Below are 14,489 nucleotides of genomic sequence, written 5' to 3'. Positions count from 1 at the left end.
TTTTTTCTTAACTTGGGAGGAAATAAAATTTTCTCAGGTGAGCATCTTCCTACAGGAAAGAAAAGAATGACAATCACAGTGCTCAAAATACATCCTTATTAATATTATTTCAGATATAAATCCAGATGGAACATCTTACTCAGTTCTTAGTCCAAGCTGTGCTCAAAATAGCATCTTAAATGTGTATTTGAACACTCTCATTATCCTATCTGCATAATTAAAGGCAGGACACCACATTGCCCCATGAAGAGGCAGGCTGATACTGACACTCTTCTGTATTTCAATAGCCGTTTTCAGGTTAATTTCAGTGCCTGGAAGTGGTACTGTCATGGTACTGCTAAAAGTATTTCCCAAAGTAATGTTATACATACTTTTCCTTAACATTTGTCTCAACTTACTGCTGTTTCAAAATTACCTACTTTTTAACACTTCTCTGTTATAAGACACTTGCAGCAATTTCTAGGAAGTGTCGCAAAGCAACATGAATAAAAGTCAGACTTTGCCCAAATATAACAATAGAAGTGTTCTTGATTTTAGTGAAACAACTTCACAAGAAAAACAGGTGTGCTACCTGCTACCCACCTCCTTTGTTGCAGTGCATTGTTTTTTAATGGGCGCTATTATTTTATTGCATCATCCGTGGCAGCACATCCTTTCATTTAAGAGCAGAATTACACACTGTGCTGCAACATCTACCCCCTCCCTTTGACGACATTTCTGTTTAATTCCATATTAAAGTGATACCGGATTATATTTCTTCATCATTACATTGCTTAAGAGTGAATGCATAGTTGTAATTTTCCCTTGCAAGTCACCATACTTCTAAAAGAAACAGTTACGCTGCCTGGTTACACAGCCATGTGCTTCCTGTCAGTTCTTTCTTTGATGGTGCATTATTGAGCCTGCAAACAGCAAATCTGCACTTGTGATACGGATATGAAAAATCACAGCAGCACACTGAGGGAGACAGGACTGTGACAAGTGAATTTTGGCAAGTGAGTTGTGACAAAAAGAATGGTTTCTACGCTCCTAAGCCACAAATCGGGTAGATCAAATTAATGAGGTACCACAGGTGAAAGGAAACCTGTTCTTTTGGATGCACTTTTTGTGTTTTTTTTCTCCCTCCTGTGTAAGCGGGGGAACTGTCACATGATAGGTAGGGACTAGGTTTAGAAGTACAGATTTAAACCCAGAATTTCCTAAGAGCACTAATCATGCTTTAAACACATTCACTACACAAATATTTATTGCTTTGGGAATGTACAGGTGTTTCCATAATTTAACATATGCATTGCCTTAATAGAGCTTCATTATTTGGAAGAAACTTTACACAGTGCTGTAGCAATTACACGCATATTAGAGCTATATGGATAGACAAAACTGATTTCTTTAGCAGCTAAAAATAGATGTCTCTAAAGAAACAGGAATCCCTTTCTAGTTATTGCTTGGGAGTATATTCTCTACTTTATCTAATGCAAACTACAGACTGTCCAGCAGTCATTAATTTATTGAGTGGTTGTAATGCAATAAATCACATATTACTGTATTTTCTTCAAACACAACATAAAAAGTTCAACCTCGCATTAAAGAACAATGTGTGTGTTTTTGAAGACGTGTAAGATTTTGGAATAGAAGTGTTAATCCTAAAAATAAAAGTGAAATTCCCAACATAACAAATAAATAATTACCAAAGTGTGTCGGTGCTGTAGGGCATTGAGGATCTACAAGCAGGCTGACTACAGGCTTACCAAAAAAATAAGTTAACAAGAGTGGTTAAAAATCTTCTGGGTTCCTGAGGGTGATGGTCTTAGTAAGAAGTGCAGGTGACGGTTATTTTAATTGGTAACAGTTCAATGCATGTACAGATTTCAGATGACTGCCAGATCCTGCATTTTAGTAGCTGGGAAACTGAACTGGATGAGATCTCTGTGGTTCATTGAGCATCATTCTGTAAAGCTGCAATAAGACTTTTTTTATTCCATTTTGAAACCAGTTTTCACCCCCCGTTACTTCTGGGTGACTATTTCAGCACTTCGTTTCTGCGATTATAAACTTGTTTTTACTTTTTCTGCTTTAAAGGCAGCCTGTTACTCAGTACCAGGATTGATTCTGACAAAGATTAACTGAAACGGGTAGGAGTTCTGCTTGCAGAAGGGCTGATGATTAAGCTTTAAAATATGCAGTACATTGGGAGAAAGCTCCCAAGCTGGAGACCTCAACCTGAAGGGAGTTTTTATGGGCCCATTACTACAGCTATTTAAAAACACATCATAGAGTTGACTGTTGGTGAATCCAGCCTGACCTTCTGGCTTTCCTGGTATGTGGGGCTGCTTTCTACATACAGGTTGTCTCCTCTTGGCTGAGCTGGCCTGCTTCAGCCAGCCCTAACCTTGATGCTGTCACTAATAAGTTTCCATTCCTGCTCAGACTACAGGTGCATACTGAGGTATCTTTGCAGCACTGAATACTCACAGCACAGCACAGCTTTGGCTTGTGCTCTGATTCCTCAGCCATCAGCAGAGGACAGACTTCATTTGGAAGTGAGGTTTGACTGGTATGATACCATTATTTCCAGCCAAACAGGTAGCACAGGGCTTTACTGGAAGTGGTGCTTCCCTCTTTGCACCCCAAGCGCTTTCTGGAAAACTCGCATTTAAATGTGTCTGCCTGGAAGCATCCAATGGGCTTAGAAGCTGTGTCTGAGGAGGGTGGATGAGCACACATGAGGCTGAGCACCCAACTGCATCATCCCCTTTGGAAAACTGGCTGCAACCAGAGATCTAAGGAAGATGGAAGAAAAATGTGCCTTGAAAACAAATGGTATGCCACGTCTTTGGAACCACACAGAACACACAGTGAGCATTCACATAAAGGCGCGAAATAGTGCTAGAGGAATGAGCGAAGCTGTTATTGTGCAACTTAGTTCATTTTCTGTGTAAGGACAGCAGTAAGAGGATGGTCTGTTGGTACAACTGCTGGTAAGAGCCAACGAGCTACTGCAGAGTAAGCTGCAGTGGTGTAGCATTAAGTCAGCTCTGATCTAAAGAGGACCAGGTAGCACTGTACCATATGCCAAAGAAGCTCTATCTATACTAGACTTCATACTTTGCACTGTTAGCAACAGAGAGTTTTTGCTGGAAAAAAAAAATAAAACCAACAAAAGCACCGTCTAGAATTGTATCCATTCTGGTTTTGCATATGATCTAAGTTCTTCTTAAAAGCCAGACGCACAGGACCAAATATTTAGAGAGGTTCTTACTGTTAAAAATAAATACACATCAGTGCATAGCACATACAAGAGAATTAGTTAGCTGACTTTTATTGTATATATACGAATATACGATTTACTTGTTGAGTAAATCATTTGAATGAGCAAGTTGAGGTGCAAGCCTGCGGTGAAACTCAGTGCCTAGAAAGCTTGGCCTCCTGTCTGTCTGTCCCTTTCTCTGGGGAATGCAGACGTAACTCTGGAGCAGGCAGACTGTCACAAAGCATTGGGAAAACTGCTTTTGACACCTGTGCTTGGAAAACATTGCTTTCCTTGGTGTGAATGTTAGTTTGCTTTTAGGGATGCAAGGATTTGAGAAACGTTTTTCATCAAATTAAGAAAAACGAAGGCGCTTCTGTAGCAGACTAATTAGATATCTATCTAAAATAAATGTTTTTTTTAACGCCTGATTTCTTTTTTAAGTACATAAATACCAGCTAGTGGCTTAAAGCTCCTGTAGTTGTGAATGGCTCTGCTGTCCCCCACTGCAAGCTACGTTTTTATTACTTCTTCCCAAGAAATTTATTTTGCTGACATGGGCTCTAATCCAATGAAGTGTTAAAACATATGCTTAATTTTAAGCGTGCGAGTAAAACCAACAGCACAGATTTAAGCACAAACTCGTATTCTGCCCAGCTGGGGCTATAATTTCTAGGTTACGGTCTTGAGGATTGTGTGCTTTTCTTAGAATAGACAACCTCCTGAAGGAAAAAAGAAGACTGTCGTGCTTTTTTTAAGGTATTATGTTATTTATCAGAAGATCTTGCAAAGAAATGCACAAACAAGGAAATGCTGCAATTTTTGGACGTCTATGAATTCTTTAAAATATGAAAGTTATGCAATCCTATGAATATTCCCATAATTCTCCTCCTCAGCCTCTGCATTTATTGTTATTGTAGTAGCTGAACACATTAGAGGCATGAGCTGATTGTTTCATGAATGACCAGCCAGCTGCCTCGAGAATTCCTCCTGATACTCTCACATAGAGAAAGCCTTGTTTTTTGCATGGACTCTTCTAGCCAGATCGAGTATTTGGGCTAAGAAAAGGGGTGATCTTGCTTACTTCTAGTGAGCTGGTGAAGAGTTAGAAGTTCACTCTTTATAATTTGCTCAATGATACTGAAACATTTTTAATTTTGGATATAATGAGTGATCTTTTCTTAGGGAAGGTAAAAGCTTCGGAGATGATGAGTGAATCACAGCTCAGATGGAACCTGAAAGTCACAGAGGTCGAACAGGAATGTGGTGATTTTGGTGTAGAGAACAGAGGATGGCTGGCTGCACAGTGAACTGGTTTCCTGCAATATTCACTCCTGCTGGCGGTCTCAGGCAGACCTAGGACAGAGTGGACCTGCAATCTGAGCTGCCTTCTCCTTACAAGGGCTTGCATGAGATCTGGGATGAAACAAACTGCTGCGGTATGTATATAAGTTTACATGAGTGATTCCATTTCATTACACTGGTGAGTTTTCTGCAGAAATGGCAAAGCCAGTTCTTCTCTACATCGAAATAAACTGCTTCTAATATATACCAACGTTAGAGACTCCAAGTTACCTTCTTTTTTTCTTTTTTTTTCAATGCAGGATGGCTTAAAGGCTTTGTGTGTTCCATTTGTACCATGCAAGTTGTCAAGCACCACAGCTGAACGGAAGAAAGAATGTGGGGAATCTCTGCTAAGCTTTACTTTTACATACTTAATAGCAGGCACAGGATTTGTTCAGAGTTTTATTATCGGGTGAGGAGTTAAGGTAATTACAGCAGCGAGGCAGAAGGCCAGAAGATGATGAAGAAGTCTAATACCAGGAACCATTTAGGTTTAGAGTGTACTGTGGGTTATTTTTTAAAATATACTAGCCACCTACTGATGACCTCCTCTGGGGGAAATTTAAACACAATTTAATTATTGCACCTTGTGTGTTAACATTTACAATAAGATTAAGGGCACTGCAGTTTAGACTCTAGTGCTTGCATTTACACAGTGTGTAAAGAAAAGGAACTTGGCTGAAGTCAGTGAGACAGAAGCGGTTAAAATCAGTAGCCAGAAAATAAAAGAGCGATAAGGTATACTGCATGTTTGTTTACTATGCAAATAGTCAGAACTTATTTGAATATGGAATGGGAAAGTCATTTGGACTTCAAGGTAGGTTTCTTGCAAGTTATACCTGTTCAGAAGACCATTCTTTGCCTCAGATTTCAACACAGTGTAAACCATAAGCAAGTGGTTGAGAGGAATATTTACTAGGGATGCACCCTAGCAAGAGACTATGTGTTTTGCTGAATTAAGACACTAAAGGTGCTATTATACAAATTGTAAGTAAAACAGGAATGTATTTTTTATCATTTGTTTTTTACTGAAATTCCCACAAATGGTAGGAAATGGTAGAGTGTATGGTAACTGTTGAATCACAGCCTGATTCACTGATTGAGCTCCTGGGGAAAGGACCTGGTCAGCCCTCGGAGCACAGGTGAAGGCAGTTCAGCTGTGTGACCAAAAGGGGTGGAGCCTGGCTTCACCTCTCTTAGACCTCATTTAAGGGCTGATTGCCACTGGGGAAGGATCTCTTTCTGGAGATCCCTTCTCGGTGAAGCTTTCCCCTGTGAACCTGAAATCTTCTGGCACAGGTGAGCAATCTTCTTCCCTCTCTTTATAGCGCCTTTCTATTGTGCTGGTCCTTCCATCATCACATCTTTATTGTAATGCCTTTCCCATTGTATTGATCTGTCCAATTGCTACATGGACAGGAAAAAACATTACTGGTGTTTCTTCTGGAGCGTCAGATGATCTTGGCTTTTTATATCAGCATGTAATCAACAGATATTTTCCAAAGCAAGGAACATGTTCATAGTAAATAATACCAAATGTGTCCCACCTAGTGGTAGTGACTCAGCTGTATGATGCATGAATTGCATGAATGAATATGGCTTTTTATTCATACTTTTTGTATTCTCTTATTCAGAACACTGAGAGGTGTGGAAACGGTTAATACTATCATTAATGTACATTTTCTGTCTTAGTTTAAAAAAAAAAAAAAAAAAAAAAGGAAAATGGATTTATTCTTTCCCAGTTCAAAAAAGAGCTATTTAACAACAACAACAAAATCTGAATTTCTTTAGCTAGGCTGTGATATTTTCCTTCCAAAGTAAATATTCTTGTAAGGCAATCGTGATCAATATGAATGAATGTTTTCTTTTCAGGCTATTACTCAAGGGGAAAGAAAAAGTCTTACCAAGTCTCAAAAAAAGTTATTGTTTTGTCACAGTTTAAAGCATAGCCTACTATTATGCTCCAATGTACCACGGCTCGCTAAGCTTCTAAAACAGAAAGGCCAGAGTAGACTGCCTCTCAGTAGATTTCCTTTAAGCAGAGGCCTTCCTTATCCAAATCTTGTGAGGCTGCTAGAACTCATGAACCTCTTAATCACATTCTTATCTCAAATGTCATGTCTGCTCTGTACACCTAAATAGATGAGCTGTGAGAAAGCAAAAAAGCTGGTGCTATCTTGAAGAAAGGAAGGGAGCGACCTAGAAAACCGGGGGAGTCTCAACAGTGATAGCACAGCTGTATGAGTGCTGTGGGTTGACAAGGAGAACATCAGGGGATAACAGCTTTTCCCAAAGGTGCGCACGCATGCAACCTAATCATGTAGATTTCATGATAATCTTTGAATAACTTGAGCTGAAATCCATTTTGTTTTTTAATCAAAATGTTTTCTTCTACTTGAATGATCATACTTGTTTTATTAGGATTTTTCGTAAATGCTGAGCTCCTAAGGCTATTTCTGATTTAAGAAGAAAGTGGTTTGGGTTTTGTTTTTTTTTAAACCAGACTTAGGATTACTCTGACATTTATAACAGAAGGAAAAGGAATTAATTAGAGTATTGACACTAGAGTTTCCAATACACCCCTCCAAGAAAATATGGGTGACTGGACAAATCAAACACCAGAAGAAAAATGGTGTGTGTGTGTGTGGGGGGGGGTTCTGAAGTTTTACGTAGTATGAGCACTAAGATGGTACACGGGACAGACAAACTCTGGGAACCTTCACTTGAGCAAACCAGTGCTGTGTTTGACCACAGCTTTGGCTTTGTGCTGATGCTCTGTGGCTGAATTCCCTTTCAAATCCAGCAATACCCAAATACCCATTTCCGTACATCAGCCTGGGCAAGTTCTTTTACAGCAACACACAGCTGATAATGTCTAGATAGAGCAGAAAAAAGCACAACACGTGAGTTTTGTGAAATAAGGTGAATTTCTGTATTTCCTTGTCATGTTAGTAATATCTGATTGTCTCTCTAGAGGAAGCTGCAGATGCAACCTCAGACTGGTGGCTTCTGCATACACCCCAGTGACAACTGAAGCCATGATTTATATCATTCTAGGAGTTACACCCTGATTTTAACATTAGGTTTACCCTCCTACTTCTTGTTACGGATACAAAGAAAAACAGTTATTTCTGAATATTGATATGTAGAATGGTTTTCTTAAATACAGCATTCTTTGCCTTTGGGAAGGTGTTAAAAATGATTTAAATTAGCTGCAATAGAGAAGAGCAGTTTTAGCAGCAGGCCCACGTACAGATGTGATGCGGACAGTGTCTGGGAAGAAGAGAGAAAAGAGTGGCTCAATCACACGTCCCAGTGCTTAAGCACTGCAGCAAATAGTGCTGATGGAGCTGTGAGAGATGATGGGCTTTTGCTTTCCCGTGGCAAATCCCTGTTTTAACAACTGCAGGCAAAAAGGGTCAAATATTTACCTTGGTATTTAGCAAAATAAACTCAATTTCTAAAGCAGAAGACATTAATTTAAGGATGTGATCGCATCTGTCTGAAAGGTCAGGTAATGCTTAGCAGTTTGAAACAGTTGTGCTGGAAGGGTTGACAGCAGAGTGCCTGAGCAGATGACTTGAGCGTATCATGACTGTCTACAGCACAAGTTGTAGAAGAAGTGCTTAATGTAGATGTGCAATTACAACGGATCAACCCAGGTACAGCTCTCTGTGATCAGATGTTTCCATTGCATCTTTTTCCTAGATAGCCTGCTAACATAACATCTCGCTATTGGGCACGTCGGTGTTGTTTTCTCTATCCCAATCTGCTACGTTGAAGAGAAATAGCCCCTGCTATTGCTTATCTTCTTGTTTGGCAATTTTAACTAAACGCAGTTGAGATGGGTGTTTTTTACGTTAGTGCTTTCATTTGGAAAGCATTCATTGTTGTAACATCAAAGTTAGTTTGATTACTTGGAACTGGGTGCTTGGTCCAAATCATGTCTGAAATCAGTTGATTCCTGCCTATTATTATTATTAGTTTGCCATTTCACCAATGTCAGTTGGCCAGTCTCTCAACTGAAGTCCTGTGAAGAAACCAGAGCCCTTTCTCATCACACCACTATAAAGGCCAACACAACTTTTAAGGGGAAAGAGATGGTTTAGAATGGTGGCAGCTCAGCAGTTTCACAGTTCCTTTCCATATGCTAGAAGACACTGGAAATCACTGGGAATCAGAACTACAGAACTGTACTGATTTCTGCACTGTTGCAGTGGGAAATCTGAAAGTCCCTTTCCCTGCAAGGCCTCCTTCTAGGTGCGGAGGGACAGTTCTACCCTGCTGCCAATTATAAAGGTTGATTTTAAACCACTTCTAACTTTGCAGATGAGGATTACTTGGAATCAACATACAGGCAACCTGCTGCTGAACACCATGGGTCGGCACCTGACCGACTCTGGAATGGACTGCCCAGGGAGGTGGTGGAGTCACTGACCCTGGGGGTATTCAAGGAAAGACTGGATGTTGTGTAGAGGGACATGGTTTAGTGAGAGCTATTAGTAATAGGTGAACGGTTGGACTGGATGGTCTTTCAGGTCTTTTCCAACCTTGGTGATTCTAGGATTCTATGACTAGAGCATCCCACTGAGCCCAAGGATGGCTGTCCTTTCGCTGGAGGAGGGCTGTGAGTTCGGCACGCAGGGACCGCGGGCCCCGCAGCTCCTCAGGCGGGGGGTTGTCCTTCCCGCGGGCGCGGAGCGGGACAGAGGGCCGGGACGGAGTGCCCGTCCATCCGGGAGGCAGCCCCGCTGTGCTCACGGCTACTTCGGGAGGAGTTACGCCGAGCAGTTTCTCAGAGCGACGACGGGAGTCACGTACTGCGCGTGAAGCATTCAGACAGTTAGGAGCTGGCACCGGCACTTCTGACAGAAAACGCCCGTCTCTTCTCTCTCAGAACAACCGTTTCGACGCAGAGGGGCTCGTCTCAAATCCAGCCTTTCACAGTTCTTTCCTCCCCCCTCCCTCGGCTCCCTCAAACAGCGTTCCGTTCCCCGCGAGGCTCCCCATTCCCAGCCGGGCGGCCCCCCTGGACGCGCTGAGGCGGCGCCGCCGGCGGTCGCCACACCCCGCGCGTGCCGGGGGGCGGAGCAGGCCCCGCCTCGCCGCCGGTTCCGCCCAGCCTCGTCCGCTCCGCGCGGCCCGCCCTCTCGGCGGGGCGGTGGCGGCGGAGGCCCGTCCCCCCATCGGCGCGGCCGGCCCCCTCCCCTCGCGCGCGCGCGCCGCATCCCGTTAGCGCTCGGGGCTCGGTCTCGCGATGCTGGCCCGTCGCCGCCGCCGCCATATTGTGACACTATTTTGATTTGGAGCGCAGCGAGCGGGGGGAGGGGGGGCCGGGAGCGACGCGGAGCCGCAGCGGTTCCAGCGGAGGACGGGAGCGGCGCCGCAGACACTCAGCCACCCCCGGCCTCCCCGCTTCTCCCGCTCTGCGGCGACGGCACGGACCCCCCCCTCCCTTCCCCCTCCTCCTTCTCCTCGGCCGCCTTCTCCTCCTCCCTCCCCCACCCGCGGCGGAACGGCGGCGGCGGGAGGTTGCGGAGCGGCGGCGGAGCGGCTCGTGTCGGCGGGGTCCCCCCTGCCGGGAGGCGGCGGCGGCGGCGCCGGTGGCGGCGGTAGTGGCGGCGGCTGCCGTGGTGGGGGAGGCGGCGGCGGAGGAGGAGGAGGAGGCGGAGGAGGAGGAGGCGGAGAGGCGGCAGCAGGGTAAGGCAGACCCCGCCGAGGCGGGCCTGTTGGCGGCTCCTCGGGGCCGGTTTCGCCGAGGGGCCGCTCCCTTCCCCGGGGGCTGCGGGGAGCGCTGCGGGGCGGCCCGGCCCGCCAGGCCCGAAGCTCCGAGGCGGCCCCGAGCTCCGCGGCGAGGCCGGGGCGGGCCTCGGTGCGGGGAGGGGGGCGGCAGGCACCCCGCATCCCGGCGGGCGGGGGGAGCCCGATCTCCCGGAGGAGGGGGAGGGAGAGAGGGAGTTGCGGGGCGGCAGCGGGAGGTGGAAACTTTTTCCTCGGCGAGCTGGGAGGGATCTGCTCCGCCTGTCGCCCCCCGCGTCTGCGGGAGCCCCGCGTGCGTGGCGGGGCGGCAGGTGACAGGTGCGCGGCTGCGGGGCGAGGCCCCGCCATTTGGGGCTGAGCCTCGGGCCGAAGTGCGGGGTCTCCGTGCTCCGAGGCCTTATATAGTCCACCTCCGGTTTCCATTATTCAACTCGGCTTAATTGTTCGGAAGGAATTCTTGAAACGGTTCTTGTAAGAGGGATTTGCAAGACCAGAGATGAGTCCGGTTAGCTTTTTCTCTTGTTTTGTCCCCCCACGAGAGTTAGGAAGGCGGCGAGGAGGTGTGTAGCGCTTGGTCTCATTCATTGAGAGGCTGTGTCGGTGGTCTGAGCCGCCTCGTCCTGTTCGCTGCTGGGCGGCCTTCAGGGCAGGGCCTCGTGTTCTTTGTGCTGGGCAGCTCGGCGTACCCTGCCCTGTGCCCGAGGCGTGGAGGTGTTTCCGTGCTGGTGACAGCAAGTACATGCCTGCAATCCCCAGAAACGTTTCCTTGCGAGGAGTGGATCTCAGGTGTGGTTTGTGGTCCTTAGTTTCAGGGTTTTTGGTATGGAGTGAGAAAAGCTCTGGCTGAGGCTCGTCTGTAGAGAGCTGAAAATGCTGTTGCGCATCATTTTCGTTGTACAGATACGTGAAAGGTAAACGCTAAAGTCATTCTTTGGGACTTCTGAACTTGTTTTCCATCATAACCGTGGACGCTAGGGTTGTGCTGCGTGTGCATACAGTGGGGTGAGCTAGCTGCTATATCAGTAGCATGGCCATGAATTGCTGAAATTGGGAATCATTTTCAGCTTACCGGTGCTTTGCTGGATAAGCCGGCATTTGTGTTTTGTATTGATAGCTCAATAATTTGTTCTTTCGCTGTGTTGTTGTAATTGGGCACGATCAAAACTCAACATTCTGATCTTGGCTAGAGGGAAGTTCCACTGACAGATTAGGAGACATACGTGTCATCAGCTTCAGTAAGTTCTGCTCTGCAATTTAAACAAGACTTTAGTCAGTGTAACTATTGAAGTTACTCATGTATTAAGCTTACCGAGACTCAAAGTGGATTATACTTTGACCTGTGCTGTAGCTGAGCTGGTTGTTGGTTTCTTTTATAAGCTAGGAAGACCTGGGTCATTGTTTCTCATGCTGTTTCATGGGAGAGCCTGCAGAAGGGGAGGGGGAGAAAAGCTGTTGGAGGAGGTACTTGGGGTTTGGGTCATCCCAATGTTGTGACTGAAGGATGATTGATAGAGCATCCTTCCCATCATTACCTGCGTGGGCAGTGCCATCTTCTTGACGCGCTACCCTTGCTCTTGTGAAATGTAAAGCATTTCCCATCCCAAGAGGTATTAATGGGTTCTTCTCTGTTCCTCTAGATATATTGGTATGAATGGACTTCTTGGAAATGGACGTTCTTCCTTTTGCACTGTCTCGGTAGAGATTTCTCATCCAGTGACAGGATGGAAGGAAGCAGCAGGTTTTTTTTTCTGATCACGGCATTGCTTCATAGACTGAGATGCCGTGTTGTTTCATAAGGGTTTCATGAATAACTAGTACGCTTTTCAAGCCTAGTACAATCAAACCTGTCATCTGTTGAAGAGATTATTTTCTGCAAACCTATATATTCTTTTTTTTTTCTTTTTTCTTTTTTGCTTGGGAGCTTTAAGAGCTTTTGGCAAACGTTCTTTGTGAGAGCAAGTACTTTGAAACATAAAACTAGATTGTTCTTCATCCTATGGCACGTTCCTCCCTCTTACTGTGAGCTCTGGTTGGAAACGCTGGAAGAAATAAGTTGGTCAGCTGTGACCTCGAGTTTATAAAATGACTGTAAATTTAGGATTGGGGGATCAGGCTGATCTTTTCTGAACCGTTGCAGGCGGAATGCTGAATGATGTTGCTGTTGGTGCTTTTACAGGAAATAGAACAAAAATTCCAGTGATTCAGAACTGGATTTTTTAAAGCTATACTCAAAACTCAAATATTTAAATGATTGAACCGAAAGTTAACTTTTTTTTCCCACTAATGTGTACAGTGATTCAGGTTTTGCATTTCTCTCTCTTCGATTGCATAGTAGATTGTCTCAACTGGAAAAGCCATATACTTTGTAGTTCAAACAGGAAAAATAATGGTGGCTGCTCCAGAACACCTCTAATGCTGATGAACAAACTAATTCTGATGGGACTCCCCATACTTAAATTCAGCTGTGAGTGAGAAAGCTGTCAGATTCTCAGTTGGGTAAAGTTTTTGATTAAACTCATAATTGCAGTTGGAGGTTTCACTGTAATAGTTGCTTCAGTTTCTCCCTCTCTTAATTACGCTTACTAGAAAAACCACTGTGATAAGGTTAATGCTGCCCCCAACAAAACTTTTGGTGGACCTTTTTACTATAATTGCAGTAGAATGACAAACCTATTGTTACTGACTTGATCAGCAAGCTCAAGGTTTTCTGAATGCTATACAGATGTGTAGAGTTCCTTCTAGCTTCGTGTCGTGCTGCCTTTGGATTTTGGTGTTTCTCTATTAGCGATAGTCAGATTCTGGTGACACCGAGTGAAATAGCTAGACGTGATTGAAGTTGAGAGTTCTGTGTGGTGTGTACACAGGATCTGGTTATTCTTGGAACACGTCCGTCGTAGAATGAAAAGATCTAAAGAGGTGCAGTTAAGGTGAATTAAATAGCTAATATTTTTAGAATGTTTAAGGTATCTCTTGGTGACAAGAAGTTGAGTATTACTTATAGTAGTGTGCCAAGGAGTTCTGTTTAAATTAATATCTGGTAGAATTTTAGCAAAAAGAATTGTTTTAAAAATACCGTTTCTAGCAAAATGCTGTGTCTAGTCAAGTATTATGCCATTATGGAACACAGCTCTTTGCTATTCTGAACAGAAAGAATCCAAGATCAAATTTTGCCGTGCCGAATGATGAGTGGTTTAAAGCTCACTCAGATCCTGGTTGCACTGTGAGTGGTTATTAGTTTTTCCTTGATTTAAATATCAGTGTTTTAGAATGGTTGTAAAACTTGTTTTCCTTTCAGCATTTAGAAGGATATTGACTTAGATGTACACACTAGTTTGAAAACAGCAACAGAAATACAACATACATTTCTGTTACAGGTTGCACGTAGTAGTTCTTAAAACATTAAAGAAAGAAGCGTGCACTCTTTAGTCATTAAATTGTTGGGTTTGCTAGAATTTACAAACAAGAAAAAGCAAAGCTGCTCTACATGCTCAGTACTTTTATGATGTTCTTAAGTTAGACTTGGAGTGTTTATCTAAAGCTTGTTTCAGATTTAACACACAGTGGTGTTACATGTACAGGGACTGGTTGGGCTGCTGGGGCTGCCAGTGGGAAGGCACATTTCCACGTGTTTTCTACCCTCATCAAAGGTACTTATTTGAGTTTCGTTTCTCTGCAGAGCTTCCAGTTTTCACAGAGCCTGTAAAGGCATTTTTTAATCTTTGAGACATTTTATATCTCCTTTAAGATGTCTTTGAAATGGTCAAATGATGCAAATTGTTATTAAAAGGACAACTAGAATGTATAAAAACAGCTTCCTTTAAGAAAGCTTGCTTAGTTGTACAGAGTAGAGAATAAAATCCTTGCAGCTTGAGAACTCGACATCAACTGATCTCACATGGATAAGATGTTGAGGTGCAACTATTTTCTGTGAACCATTTCAAGAAGTGGAATTGCTGTTGAAGGGATTGGACTTCAGTTTTGGGCAGGTGCTTCTGCATGCTTGCTCCAAACCTCGTCAATTTTCACATCTTTTCACACTGTCTTTGATGCGTGGACTACATTGGAAGCAATAAAAGCTCACTGGAGAATTATACTGATGCTGAGGGCTATATGAAAATTGAATGGAAGAATGTTTCAG

General features: G+C 44.0%; 1 protein-coding gene across 5 annotated transcripts in view; it reads left to right on the top strand.

Moving 5' to 3' along the window:
• The first annotated feature begins 9,835 nt into the window (after positions 1–9,835).
• Positions 9,836–14,489, top strand: part of TAB2 (TGF-beta activated kinase 1 (MAP3K7) binding protein 2) — a 58,977-nt gene continuing 54,323 nt past the window's right edge. Inside the window, exon 1 of one of the 5 annotated variants that reach the window (XM_072333378.1) lies at positions 9,836–10,291. The gene's annotated coding sequence lies outside the window, so the exon portion shown is untranslated. Of the gene's footprint in view, positions 10,292–10,738; positions 10,857–11,055; positions 11,263–13,331; positions 13,572–14,489 lie in introns of those variants that run through there. The other 4 variants (XM_072333379.1, XM_072333380.1, XM_072333382.1 and 1 more) reach the window with 4 other exon arrangements.

This window comes from Excalfactoria chinensis, chromosome 3 (assembly GCF_039878825.1).
Source record: "Excalfactoria chinensis isolate bCotChi1 chromosome 3, bCotChi1.hap2, whole genome shotgun sequence".
Classification (NCBI taxonomy): Eukaryota; Metazoa; Chordata; class Aves; order Galliformes; family Phasianidae; genus Excalfactoria; species Excalfactoria chinensis.
This window is presented reverse-complemented; position numbering and strand designations above follow the sequence as displayed.